This window comes from Neocloeon triangulifer, unplaced genomic scaffold (genome assembly GCF_031216515.1).
Source record: "Neocloeon triangulifer isolate White Clay Creek 2 clone unplaced genomic scaffold, ASM3121651v1 ptg000001l, whole genome shotgun sequence".
Classification (NCBI taxonomy): domain Eukaryota; kingdom Metazoa; phylum Arthropoda; class Insecta; order Ephemeroptera; family Baetidae; genus Neocloeon; species Neocloeon triangulifer.
The window spans coordinates 9318568-9332486 of record NW_026775544.1 but is presented as its reverse complement, the minus strand read 5'-3'; the positions used below and the strand labels follow the sequence as shown (position 1 = coordinate 9332486).

The following is a 13919-nucleotide window of genomic DNA, read 5'->3' as shown; positions in this document are numbered from 1 at the left end:
AAATATTGCTTTGTGTTTATTTCGTATTGTTTATTTTTAATAAAACTAACGTTCAATATTTATTTTTGGTCCTTTTTTTAAATACCTTTATTGCGAATGTTAATCGTTAAAATTTAGATGGACCAGATTGAATTCTTGGGGGGGGGGGGGATATATAGATGATCAATTGTCAATGATAGTTTTTATGCTACTCCAAATATTAAAAATTATTCAAACCACTTGATTTCAATGTCTTATTTTTTGAATAGATCAAAAATGTTTATATTTTGTGGACAAATTTTTTCTTTCTTTTTCAATGCCTCTCATTTTTTTTTAAATTTTCATTAGGAGCACTACATGCATGTTGTATAATATCAAGCAATGGAAAGAGAATGGGGGAAAAATCAATCAGGCGCACTTAAGTGGAGAGAGGCGCGCATGTAGGCGGTGGGCAGAAAAATCTGCGGCAATTAAGTGTGCCAAGAAAGGGTGGGCCTTCAATTGTTTCAGCTGGCGCAACACGCACTCTCATTCTTTGCTCCTCTTCTTGCCAGAGTTCACGACACGCCTGCTCTTTGTGCAATTTGGCAGCAGCCATCTTTTGATTGATCAACACATTGTTGAGGGAAACTGGAGTGAGAGAGGCGACGAACGGGTGGGTGGCTGGAAATGGAGAATTTGGCCGGCTGGCGAGTGTGTCCGTCTCTCTCTGGCGAACAGTCGCCTCTTTCTTATTTCTCTTATGCGATTCCACTCACGAATCAGCACATGGGTCCGAAGAAAGTGACCAACTTGTGCCTCGGCCCTTTTTTACTTGTTTTATGGAGCGGGCCGAGGGGTCTGGCAGGCGTCGCGTGTATTCACCCTTTCTCTCCCATTCTCATCCGCCCACCCCTCATCCTGCCCTTGGCCAACACAAGTTTTCTCAACACGAGCGGATAGTTTTTCATTCCGGGACGAGGAGAGAGTGCGAATCAAATAACGCCCTCTGGCAGGTAATAAACGGGTGCTAATCCGCACTTTTATATGAACCGATGGCCGCAGAAAACCTATTTCGGTGATTGATGGTGCTCGCACGGCTTCTTCACTAATGGCTATTTATGGCTTTTGCCACATTGTGAAGTTTTATCTTTCTATTTTTCGCCTCTGCAAGAAAAGCCATCCAATGTATTGAGGATTTTGGCTTATTAATACAAAAATATTAAATATTGACCTTTTATAAAAAATTTCTATGTACTTAAATTAAAACTGAAAATTATATTTTTTCTAAAATTTTGATTGTTATTTTACTTTGGATTTTCCCCTCTGCTGTTTCATAAAAATTTGCATTTGGCACATTTCATTTAAATTTTTTTAACAGGAACAACATTTGAACAGCGGAGCTGCTATTGCCGAGCTTCACACAATTTGTAATTAAAATACACGCATATGTTGGGAGATTTTACAGCAAACAGAAGCCATATTCTAATTTTCCCCCACGTACATACAAGCAAGCGCTCTACCGTTAAATAACAAGCAAATTTTCAAATAAAAAGGTCACGTTGGCAGAAATTTTTGCAGGCGGCGCCCATTTTAGCCGCGGCGTAGCTGTTTGCCAAAAAAGCAACAACTTTGCTTGCAGCGTTGGCTTTGTTCCGCAAGTGGCGCTCCGCTGGAAACCGGGAATTGGGCGAGTGGGCAGGCTATTTGTAAAATACTAGTATTTTTCTTGGCCGCGCACATGATGCGAATGGGCATGGCAGGGGTAAATAGAACACCATCTGTATAAGCGCCGGGCTGAAGGGTCGACAAAGCGTGAAAATATGCATTAAACATGACCTTCGTCTTGCTATCATATGTATGAAACGCCTCCTCAGTGGCTGCGTTATCAAATATATTTAAATATACCCTCGTCCTGCACGCATCTCTCTCAAACGCGCCTTGCTGCTTCGGCTGCCACTCGACGACCGCCTGGATGCTGCGTTTTTTTCTCATTTTCCAGTTACGCGCGCCACACTCCAACTTTTTTCGTGTTTTCATAAAAGCAGAGGCGCGGGCGGAGTGGCAGAGCAGATGGCTACATTTTGCAAATTTCCGTTTTCTTCTGTGCACGAGAGAGGAAAACAGAGGAAAGAGGCAGTTTTCTCAATAAAATTTTTGATTTATTGAAAGCGAAGAGCCGTTGCTTGGCGGTGCAGCTGCGAGAAAGTTGTGTTATAAATATCTGCTGAACAGTCATAATTTTTTTCTTATGAAAATGCACTATATCTTAAATTTTTCGTTTCTTTTTTATTTCTGTTGATAGGATAAGCGCTAGACGTATCTTTGTGAATTTTCTGCAGTCATTTCACTGTTCTGTTCTAATAATTTAAGTTTTGAATTTCTTAATTGAGTGTATTGACTGGAAATTTGCCATGATATTAACATTTAAATTTAAATAAATATTTCTTGAATCCTTTCATAATGAAAAAAAAAAATATTGGTTAACTTGTATAATAACTAAAAATTAATTAATGGGGGATATTCCCATGTTAAAATAGTACCACCGAATCCCACAACCTTATTTTTTAATTAATTTTGAAGCAATAAAAATATAATTAAAAATAAATTTAAATATTTAATTAAATATACCTTTTTTAATATTCCATAATGTTAACCAACGTTATAATGGCTTACAATTAGATGTTATTAAAATATTTACAATGCAATAGCCTTGATAACTAAGTAAAAGAGATTTCCTCTAGTTGTTATTATTAATCTTATTAAATTCACGATGTGATGAGACTGATGAGATTATCTAATATCATCGTCTATATTCTCCTTAAAGATGAGACCTTTTTTAGTTATTAAAATTAATGACGTTGTGGAAGGCTGTTACCTCACTGCATTAGCAGACTATTCCTTTCTTATATCAGAAAAAAGCAGTTATGACGATCATGAGAAAAAGTGCGAGCGAGAAATAAGCGCGCGGCGTTTTACAAAAGGAAGCCCCTGAAGAGCAAAGCGCTATATTTATATCAGCGGCGCGCGTTTGTTGTCGTGTACATTGGAAGCTAATCCAGAACTTCCTGAAGCCATAAAGGAAAAATCTTTACTGCCGCGCACCATAATATTTTGCCAGTGTTTGCAGATAGTTGGCATTAACCTGCCAGGCACATATTGGCCATATATAAGCCATTCCTGGGGCCATAATAGCTCTTAAAAGCGTTGAAAATGAAGCGGCGTGCATGCTACCCCCTATATAGTACAGAGTAGTTTGAACTTGCTGATGGTGAGGCATGGGGTCTGTGAGCACTCGCAAAATACGAATTATTACAACCGCGATAGACACTAAAAACTAAAACCGTGGAATGGTGGTAAGAAGTTTTCCCGTGTCAACACGTCAACAGATAACTAACTTTATGCGAGTTACGGACCTAATTTCACGACAGAGTGCAAAGTTAATGAGCTAAATGTTTGAGCTTAATTGGTCTGGAGACGTATTGATAACAGTTTTGCGTCATGTAAAGTTTTAACAGGATATGCTGTAAATAGCACGGGGATGTGAGATTATTGAGAGAAGAATTGATAAGAAAATTTTAAATCCAAACCTAACTAATGCATTTAACATTTAACAGTGTTAAATTTTAATGTTAAAATGAATTTTGATCTATTTTTAAAACAATGTATCAGTTCACTTTGTCCGTCTTGGACCTATAACAATAATTATGTTGTTCTCTCTATTCGTAATGAAGGGAAGCTCTAGTAAAACGCCACACTTCATTGGACCGCCAAAGCAATCAAGTCGATTCTAACGACATTAGCCAAGACGGCAATCATGTCAATATGGAGGGCTTCCAATTTCAAACCAGTCTTACTTAATGGGAATAATTTTCTCAGACAAAACTTGAACCACCGATGGGGTCTCGGATAAAACCAGTAATGAAATTATGCGTGCGACGAAGGAACTTTCGCGCAGCAGCTACGACGTGCCCTAATTCAATTTGCTCTTCTTGTGATCATCTCTCTCAATATGTGCACTCTAGAATATCATTAGCTCACGGCTTTCAAAGTTGATATAAAAAAATAATCGCCAAAGCTGGAGACATTATTTGATTAACTCACTGATCAGTCAGCGTTGTATTTTTTGCAACCGAAATTCTCCCGTGACAAAATGTGGTGGAAATTACTCCAGCATCATGACAATAACTAATCTCTGTAATTATTTTAAAGTGAAACGGGGAACGGGGAGGGAATTTAATTTTTCAGTGCATTAGGTATTCTGACGTCACAGTTGCGAATAACATTTTGAACTTTGGGGCGATAATATATATCAAGCAGAGGAGAAACTCGGGGTATAATTTGATTCAACAGCTGCAGCGGCTGATTTGTCACGTAGCCACTGAGCCTGCCTGAGAGGCAAATTTATGATTTTCCTCGCAAAATTGGCGAGCAGGGGGCCAACCAACTGGCAGCTTCTGGCAAAACATAACCCTAAAAATCCTAATCTCACGAGGATTGACTGACTGTTTGACGTGTGCAGCTTATTGTCCCCCCGCCACTTTTTATAGGGAATCATACCCGGGTCGTTAATTGAATTATCGATTTTTCCTTCAACATTGAAGCTTAACATGGAAGTCAGCAGCTTTCACGAACGACCGGATTGATGACAGAGCTGCTGTGAGTGAGTTTGGCCCTTTTTTTTATCACCTTGCACGTTTCTATCTGCTTTATAGTAATAACAATAACGTGCGACAGATAGCCTATTCTGCAGCACGCCCAAAATAAGTTTTTTCTTGTTCTAATCCGGCGCGAATTTTCCCTCCGGCCAAAAAAGTTGCGACGCATAAAAAGTTGCCCGTATGTATTTTATTCGGGTAAATATATTGGACGGTCGTTAGTTTTGCGCGAGCAGGCGGGCGGGAGCGCGTAAAAAATAACGACACTTGGCAGTCGCAGAAATATTGCTTCCTTTTAAGATGCCATAACGGCTCGCAACATTTAATAATGTGTATATCACTGCGCTCGCGCTTGCAAGACAAAGCGACGCACATAATACGGATGTGTGGAGAGCGTGGAAATGCGCGTGAGGGCCATCATCTCGCAGACTGCTCCTCTGGAACAACGCAAAAGGAGAGGCACGCGCGCCGGTGGAGAGAAAAATTAGATGAGTTTCATTAGCGTTCTCTCTCTTCTCCTCGGAGAAAAGGAGCGAATTTATAGCTAGAGCTGAAACGGAATTTTGATTACACACTCTGGAAGAACTGGCCTGCTTCCAGGATTTATACAGTGATGGTGAAATTTTAAATTGGAAAAGACCAAATAAATCAGCTGCTCAATTTATTTCTAAGTAGGCCTTTAATAATTGCTTCAATCATTATCTATTTGCTCAAAAATGCTTGAGGGTTATAGTTTACATAATTAATGAAAATTACATGGGTTCCAACAAATTAAAAGTGCACATAACTGGAAATGTGCACAAATATTGATATATAATTGATAGCATTGACTAAAATATACTAATCATAGGAAAGTTGTTACATTATACATAATTTATATTAAAACTTTAAATTTTAATTTCATATTCGGTTTCTCTAGACTTTTTACAATTAAATTTGTAAAATAATTTAAAAATCAATTTTATTTTACAATTTAAAAATCAAGGATAAAAAAAAACCAGTTTTCATAATATTTCTTCTAAAACTTTATTTCTAATTACATCCTCCCATGTTTACTTTCACAATTTTACGGTAAGTGCTTCTTAATACCGCATTATTATTCCTTTATTATAATTTGTATACATAATTCATATTGGGTATTCAAAATAAAAAAATTACCATTTTATTTAATTAATTAATACATATTTCTGATTAAAACGTTGGATGAGTTATTAAGAAAAGATAAAAACGTCAATATTCAGCAAAGAAGATTTATCAAAATTATTTATAGTTCTAGAGTCAAACTTACTATTTTCGTATGTTATTCTCTCTTTCTCTTTAAGTTCAATCAATGGAATTCTGGGCGCGTGCCGCTTTACACATCAACTTGCTCATCCACGCGGAAATTGCAATTTGCTTGTCTCTTTATACAAATGCGCGTGTCTCTCTCTGGTAGAATCCGCAACCGTTGCCGGCACGCTTTTTCTATCCTGTGCGACGAACGTGTAAAGGGCAAACTTCAAAGGAAAATATAACAACGTGTATAATATAAGTGGTTCGCACAAATAGCAGCGCTCGTTTTAAATTTGAAAAATGTATGTGGCGGCACCGGAGCAAAAAGATGCAACAAATTGGCCTTTATTAAAATTGGGAGGTGCTGCTGGAGAAATTTCGTGCAAAACAAGATCCGCGCGACAAGTCGGCGGTTAAGTGGTGGCCGAGGGCAAGGAAATTCTGAGAGGATGCGGCGAGGCAACTAGTTGGTCGGAAAAAGCGTGCCGAAACCACGAGAGGGCAACAAAAATACTCAACACTGACAGAACACTAGGGAAATTTACGCGTCCACTCCCAACCCGGCCGAACGCATGTTGCCATAAACAAGAGGTTTTCCACACACGCACTGGAGGGAACCAAGAAAAGTATATGCAGGCGTAAAATGCTCTGGGAAATGAAATTGCAAAAGACGGCAAGAAATTGGCCAGTCCGCCCACTGGTTTATTCCAATTACTGCTTCTCCAAAAGAAGATTATTGCCCGCCTGGCACATATTGGTCGGATGAGAGCGCTCTGCTCGGGCGAGCGAGCAAACTTTCAAGATGAAATCCTCAGAGAATTTTTCATATATATATTTTTCCCTGGTTGGATCAAACACTTTTCCTCTTCGCCCGCTCGTCGATTGATACTGACTGCGGTGACTTCTTTATTTTTTGCGAAATGGACGATCTCTTAAATTCAGTTAGGTCGAGTGGTTTGGCGGCCGCCCCGTCCTTCAGTGGTACAACCACTTTTTGTTCCTTTTTAGTCGGTGCAGTGCCGACTGCCCCCTTAACTGTAATATTGCTGCTGTGTTTTTCTTGGAAACGCAGGAGCCAACTTTTCTTGGAAATGTCAAGAGCGAACGGTGGCAGTTCATTTCTGTGGGATTGATGTTATTTTCTTTTTGATTTCCGCGAGAGTGAATAATGTGTGTCTGTGACAAAAGAGGACTTGGTTTTACACATAGCCAAGATACATAGCCATTCTGGCCGTCTTCTTTAACACATAAAATAAAATGTGGAAAAAAATAGCAAACAAAAATGTGCAACAATAAATTGTTTAAGCATTACTTTTTTAATACTGCTATTTCTTGTTTTTAAAATCTTAATAATTATTTAGTATTAATAAAATTTTTTAATCTTAATATTATTTATATTTTCAATACTTGTGAATAGTATAATAAACAATTTTTTTTACTGTAGGCAACATTTTTATTTTGCCTAATTTTAAAAACTGATGAAATTATATATTATCCAGACACAAAATGGTGGATTCTAAATTCTAAAGAAACATTTTTGATCATGGCTTTATGATTCAATCGATTTTGTAAGCTGAAGGTAATTTAAATATATTAAGTAAAATTTGTATAATGACTTAAACTGAATATGTTGGATGATGCTTTTGGGCAGAGGATACCCATACCGGGTGATACATTGTTTAAAATTTCTGAGAGACTGCAATACATAATTGAAGAAATTAATAATTTTTTATCAATATACTGTGGTATGTTTGTTTGTGATGCACTTTAAAGATTTCTGTTCATTCATGCAAATAGCTAGGTCAAATAAAAAAATATTGCTAATTAAGATAGTGAAATACTTTAGAAAGTAATTTTTTACGTTCTTTTGTAAATATCTCAGCAAACAATAATTGGAAATAAGTTCATGAATTAGTTTGCTGTTGATTACTTATGTGAATTCATTTTTTTTTTGTCACGTTTCAATATTATTTTATTTTCATGCATTCAATGGCGTAGTTGCATTAATTAAATATATAATCAAAGTGTTGCACACACGTTGTGCAGTGTTGTGGTTGCCTCTCTAGACCTAGCTGCGTTAATTACGACATGTCACAATGTGGGATTGCGGAATCATTCAAGGACGCATTCACTGAACCAAGGCCAAACTATAAAGGTGACCGCAGAAAAACCTTGGCGCTTTGATGATTAGATTTATAGAATCGTGCGTGTTCTGCGGAGAGAGATGGGACCAAAATCGATTCAGCAGCGGCTCCACTCATTGCGCAAGAGGGTGCTAAAGAGACTCGTCACCTGCTGGCTATCTGCAAATAAACCGCGCAGGTGTTTCGGTGATTATCATATTTTCGGTGCTAGCGAGAGTGCCTCGAAGCGGCCGAGTAACAAAGGCGGCGAAAATAACGACTCCCATTTATAGATTTTGTATTGACTCGTCTCTTTATATATGTGGCGTGCATTTCAACATCAATATTTCACTCTCCCCGCTCGCGTATGTAACCATTTATTCTGGGTGCAATCAAAGTTATACGACGAATAACTACCGCCGCCGCCCTGGTGTATAAATGTGTTGGTTTTCATCCACGGGTGAAATCAATCACAATCAATTTATTATGTATTTCCCAGGAAAACACGAACAGCCATAATTTACCGTGATATTTTTATAAATGAACTTTCGCAACTTATCTGATTCGCAGACAAATATTAGTCATGACTTTAATTAATGAGCAGTTTGTTCATCAACCATTTTTACTCTTTATCGTGTAATAGTTGCTGCAAAACCAAATCTATCTCAAGTTGTGCTTTTGCTTTTTTGTCCCAATGAAAGAGCGCTGGCGAGTTTGTGGAAAATTAAACGACGAGAAAAAAACGAGTCGTTTCAACAGTCGGCAATAACTTTCACGAGACATTTTAGCAAACTTTTTCCAGGTCTGCGTGAGTTTAAGCGAGCACTAAACGGAAAATTGCGTCTCTTTTATGTGAGAGCAGAAAAATTAAACTATTAAGCAACAGTTTGCTGGAGTAAAAATGCTCGTCATGTGGAAAAACTAAGTTTCTCTTCCTTGCAGTTGAATATTTAATTTAACCTTTACCTTTCCTCTGCTTTTATTCAAATATTTCTTCCTATTTCTTTCTTAGCTACAAAAAAATATATTATCTTATGTTAAAGGACTTTTGAGTGAAAATGAAGACGCGTTGAATAGAAATTTTTTCCAAGTTCAGTTCTGTATCTATTTAACTCATTCTGTTTTATTACACCTCTTTTATCCCATAAAAAAGAGGTTTAAAAAAGCTGCATTACTTTCATTAAATTATCCTATTTAAAGCAAAATGTCTACTTTCCTGGACTTGCTAACGGCGTCTGCTTGTGATAAGAAAAAGCGCGTGGGCCGCTCAGAAAGGACACGCAGGCAGCCAGTGTTAAAGCTAAAACAAAGTAGGGCATGTCGCGCGCGTAATGTACCGCTCCTCAGTACTCGTTCAGCGCATGTAAAACGCCAGATTAAATTCTAAACAAGCAGCTGTGCGGCGCGGCTAAATAAGCGTATTATACTCTTGCATTGGCCTTTTTGCAATTTCTTTTCTCTAGTTCCGGTACGCCAGCTGGAGTGCAAGACGGAAAATGTATTTTTCTTTCTGCGATTGCACTTTGATGCAGTTAATTTATGTGCAGCGTCGACTCACAAAGCAGACGGTTTTGTGCGCAGACCCCGCTTTGTTCTCTTATTCCTCAAACACCCTTTTTACAACGTGCTTTTAAAGTGAGATAAATCTACATTTAAAAGTAGGATTATTGTGTGATTTTTTAAAACAGCTTAAAAAAAGTGTTCTGCTATCTAATACAAGAATCTAAATTTGAAGTAAATGAAACTTAAATTTACTTCGCATTTTAAATTGTGTATTTTACATTTTTACTAACTCATTGTGACTCTAAAAATTAAAACTATATAATGAATTGGTAAAAAGTTATTAAACTAACTAAATTCATCATGAGAATAAATCTGTTTGAGATCAAACCAGTTCAGTTCTATTTCCGGCTCAAATTATATTCGCTTGTCTGCACGGAACTAATTGGATCTGAAATCGCACAAAATCGCTGAACTTAGCTAGCGAATTTCTGATTTTCCGGCGAGACTTCACACCAACCATAGTCAGACAGAAACCATTTCGGGCACGTGCGACTCACACACTGGCACAGGGCTTGGAGTGCGACGTTCCAGAAGAAAATAATGAGCCAATATCCAAATCCATTCGGCCAAGGCGCCGCCGAGGTAATAGAAAAAAGGCTCGGGATGCGTTTTGGCCTCTTTTTGCGGATCGTGTCTTGTACATAGGGCTCTATTTCTTCTTCGCTCCATTCACCACTGTCACTGACAATTCTCAATAACAAATTGTTTTTTCCGGTTTAACGAGAGGTTTGGCCAAAGTGCGAATATAAATTGAAATTGCGCCGCCCGACGCCTTATGGATGGATTTCCGTTTCCATTCGGAGCGCCCAGCTGTGTGGCGCGCTGATTACTCGCACTATACTTTTGTTGCGTTTCGCCCAGTGATTGTGCGGCGAGCTATTTTTGGTGGAGCGACTTGAACAATTCAATTTCGAGTGGCTAACTTTGTGGGCTAACCCAATTTGTTCGGCACCAACAACAAGCGGCTTGCATCGCGCAGTGTGTTTGTCCGTCTACTCTGGTGTTGCAGAAGGCAGCGGCCACTGCCGCAAGTCGCTTTTGATTTACTCTCCAGAAAGCAAACCAAAGAGAACAGCCGAGGAATTTACTGCGGCGTGAAATCGCATCAGTAATTTTGATTCCGTTTCTCGGTCCGCAGCCGCTCACTTCTTTGAGATGGAGTGTGGCACTTGGGTGTTTATTGCTGAAAAAAATCACACCATTAGTATCGCTCTTTGTCCAAATAAAAAATAATGTGGAAAATAATTTATGACAATGAGTAAATAAATTTATGCGTTTCGATAAATGTTGAGAAATTCACTCGGGAATGCGAGATTTCTGGACAATTTAATTTTATTAGATCTTCTCAAAATTGTTAAAAAAAGAAATGGAAAATTTGAAAAAGAGAGGAATGCCTACTGAAACTCCAAACTACTGTTGTTTATTTGTCCACATTTTTACAAAATTGTTTGCATTGAATTGTTAAATACATTGAAAAAAAAAAATGAATTATTAGACAAAACGGCCACACCACTAGCAAGAAATTTGCTAATACTTTTGAAACAATTAATTAAAAATAATTTTGTCATAAACTTATTATTATTAGAAACTTTTTTAAATCAATCACAATTGTAAAATGTTTGTGATTTTGTCTTTTCTCTCTCGATAGTGTGGGTTTATCACGGCGGCTGAGTCTCTTTTGATGTTGGGCTTTTAGCAGATATCTGCTAGTTGCAAACCCTTTCTTCTTTTTTCCGTTTTAAAATTTTTGTATTGGTGGAGAAGAATAAATTAAACTAGTAATCAAATTTAAAAAAAAGCATAATTTTTTCATAAGGGTGGTTTTAATAAATTTAATTTTTTTCTCGTCATCTTCTGGCGAAAATAATTTTTGCACAACACAAGCAGAATACACGTTTGCTAACAAGCTCATATTGCGGTCCGCAGAGCCAATTTTTGCTCTCCCCTGCACGAGGGCAAAGGAGCGCATATGCACCCCCAAATTTCACCCTTAACGCTCACCATAATCACATTCGGCGCCACCGTATATGAACGCACATAAACCAGGTGAGGGAGAGCAACAGGAAAAACGTCAAAAAATTCCACACACTGCGCTGTTCCCCTCGGCCATAAAACGCGCCACCAAAAGAGAGCCATAGAGCTTCATCATGATTCCGCCACAGGCGAATTTTCATATTATCCCTTGAAACGGAGCCCACCTAATTATACGCACTTAGTGAGGGTCCAACCTGGCGCACTATACGTCCCGCAAATTGAATTTGGCTCGACCAGACCCATATAACTCTTGCTGGTTTGGGGACGCCCTGTTGCTAATGGGCAATCAATGAATTTTCGCTGAATCAAGTATCGTGCTAGACGCGGACGAGCCAGAAAATTTTCACCTTCCTTAAACAATTTCCCAGCACCTTTTAGCTTCTCCTTTTTTAAACTTTTATGCTAGCAAAAGACCACATCTGTGTTTTTTTTTACACATAATAATGAGCAGTTCATTCTGCTTATAAATTAATTTGCGCGAAATTAGTTTGCTCCGAAATGCAAGATCAATTCAATTTTTCTCACTTCATGTTTATTTTAAGTAAATCATTAAAATTTCATGTAAATATTCAGAAACAACAATATAAACACTGGTTTTTTGATCTCCAAAATAAACCTCGGTTCATTCATATTTTTATGCAACAAATTATAAAACTTTTCAGTTGTTTAATTTGGGCTAAACTGTTTAAAAAGCTCGCCCTTTAAGTTTATAGCAGCACCCTGCGATAAATTGCTCTCACTTGGTCTACGGCACGCCGTGTGTCCAATTTAGCCAAGATCAAGTTGTGCTGCAATGTCAAACTTTCGGCCCCAAAAGGCTTGCGTCGCTACAAAAAGAGTACAACACATGAAGCAAGGCCCCTAGCTTTCCTATAGTGTCGGCTCGGCAGTTCTCTTTCTTCTTTAAAGCAAGCTCTGGTTACGCACACATTATATAACTCTGCTTGGTTGACGAACGGTGTTTAATCAGTAAATTGCATATTTAACTCTAATGAGGGTAGGTGTGTTTACATACCCCAAACCCTACAATATACTTAAATACCAGCCGTTACAGCAGCTTCAGGGTTACACATTGAAATTAGTGATTCAGAAGACCGACACAATAATAATTCATTAAAGTGTCTTGTTCAGCCTTTAATTTTTTTAAATGAATACAAGTTAAAATAATTTGTTGAATTTCACGTGGAATTATAATTAAGCGTAACTACATTTGACAAATTTTAAATTTTTTTATTCTTCAAAATATTAAATTATAATATTATAAAGAATAAAAAAGTGGATTTGTTTTTTAAAATCAGTCCCGTCATGAATTGAAAATAATGCTTTAAGAAATTGCCTTACACTTTATTAATAATAAGGGCACATAAAATTAAGCTTGTATTTTGAGGAAAGTTTTCACTACTTTTTTTTAATCCAGAACCTGAACTTTTAAATATTTTTTGGTAAAGAAAAATTTTACAGCATGTAAAAAATATTTGTTATAGTGAAAAAAATCGCTTGATATACATGTTTCGAAAAGTATAATCCTCGATAAAGCCATTGGCAGGATTGTCATCCAATCGAGCGTATTTGTCGTTCAAAATTGAAATCCAACGCTGATGCTCATTTTCCACTTGTATAAAACCGAGGGTTGTGTCCAGGCACAATAATATTCAGAGGATTATGGGCTCGGGCCACGCGCTTAGAGCGTCGATGTCAGGGAGTGGAGGGGCTCAAAATTGCCCTTCTCTCTTTCGGCAAGGACCGTCGAGCTATTGATCAATCAGTTATTATGGCCAAATTACAATAATAATAACAGCCATTGTTTCGAAAGCATTGTTGTTCAGAACGCCCCTCGCTTAATCAGTGGAATATGCCAGTGGCCTGGATTAAAGTTAGTTTTGCGATTCAGGGAGAAAGTGATTGATTGCTGTCTACTGTGTGCTGAAACTAATAATAATGCTTCGCCGGACTCACGCGCGTTTCTGCGATGGAAAATATTTGCTCGTCGCGCTGCTTTGGATACGCAGATAGTGGTGGCAATCGATCCGCCGGCGAACCGATCGGCTGAATAATATTTTCCCATTGCGTTTCCAACACTTCTTTGTTTAACACGGCCTGCTGTTTTCATTTAACCTGCCTCCACTGGGCAAACGGGAGGGCAATCAGAGTGGTGTTGCGAACTCCTGTGGGATGTTGTTTGGTCGGGCTGATTAAAAAAGGATTTTTGTCAGTTTAAGCAAATGATGGTTGAAAATCCGGTCGTTTATTGAAACTGCAAAAGAGGCCGGAAAGCTAACAAATATTTGATATACGCACAGCAGGGTAAATA

At 38.0% G+C, this 13919-nt stretch overlaps 1 protein-coding gene across 6 annotated transcripts in view; it reads left to right on the top strand.

Moving 5' to 3' along the window:
- The window catches only part of LOC132195049 (uncharacterized), a 151709-nt gene that overhangs the window by 47218 nt on the left and 90572 nt on the right, over positions 1-13919 (top strand). The window lies entirely within an intron of this gene.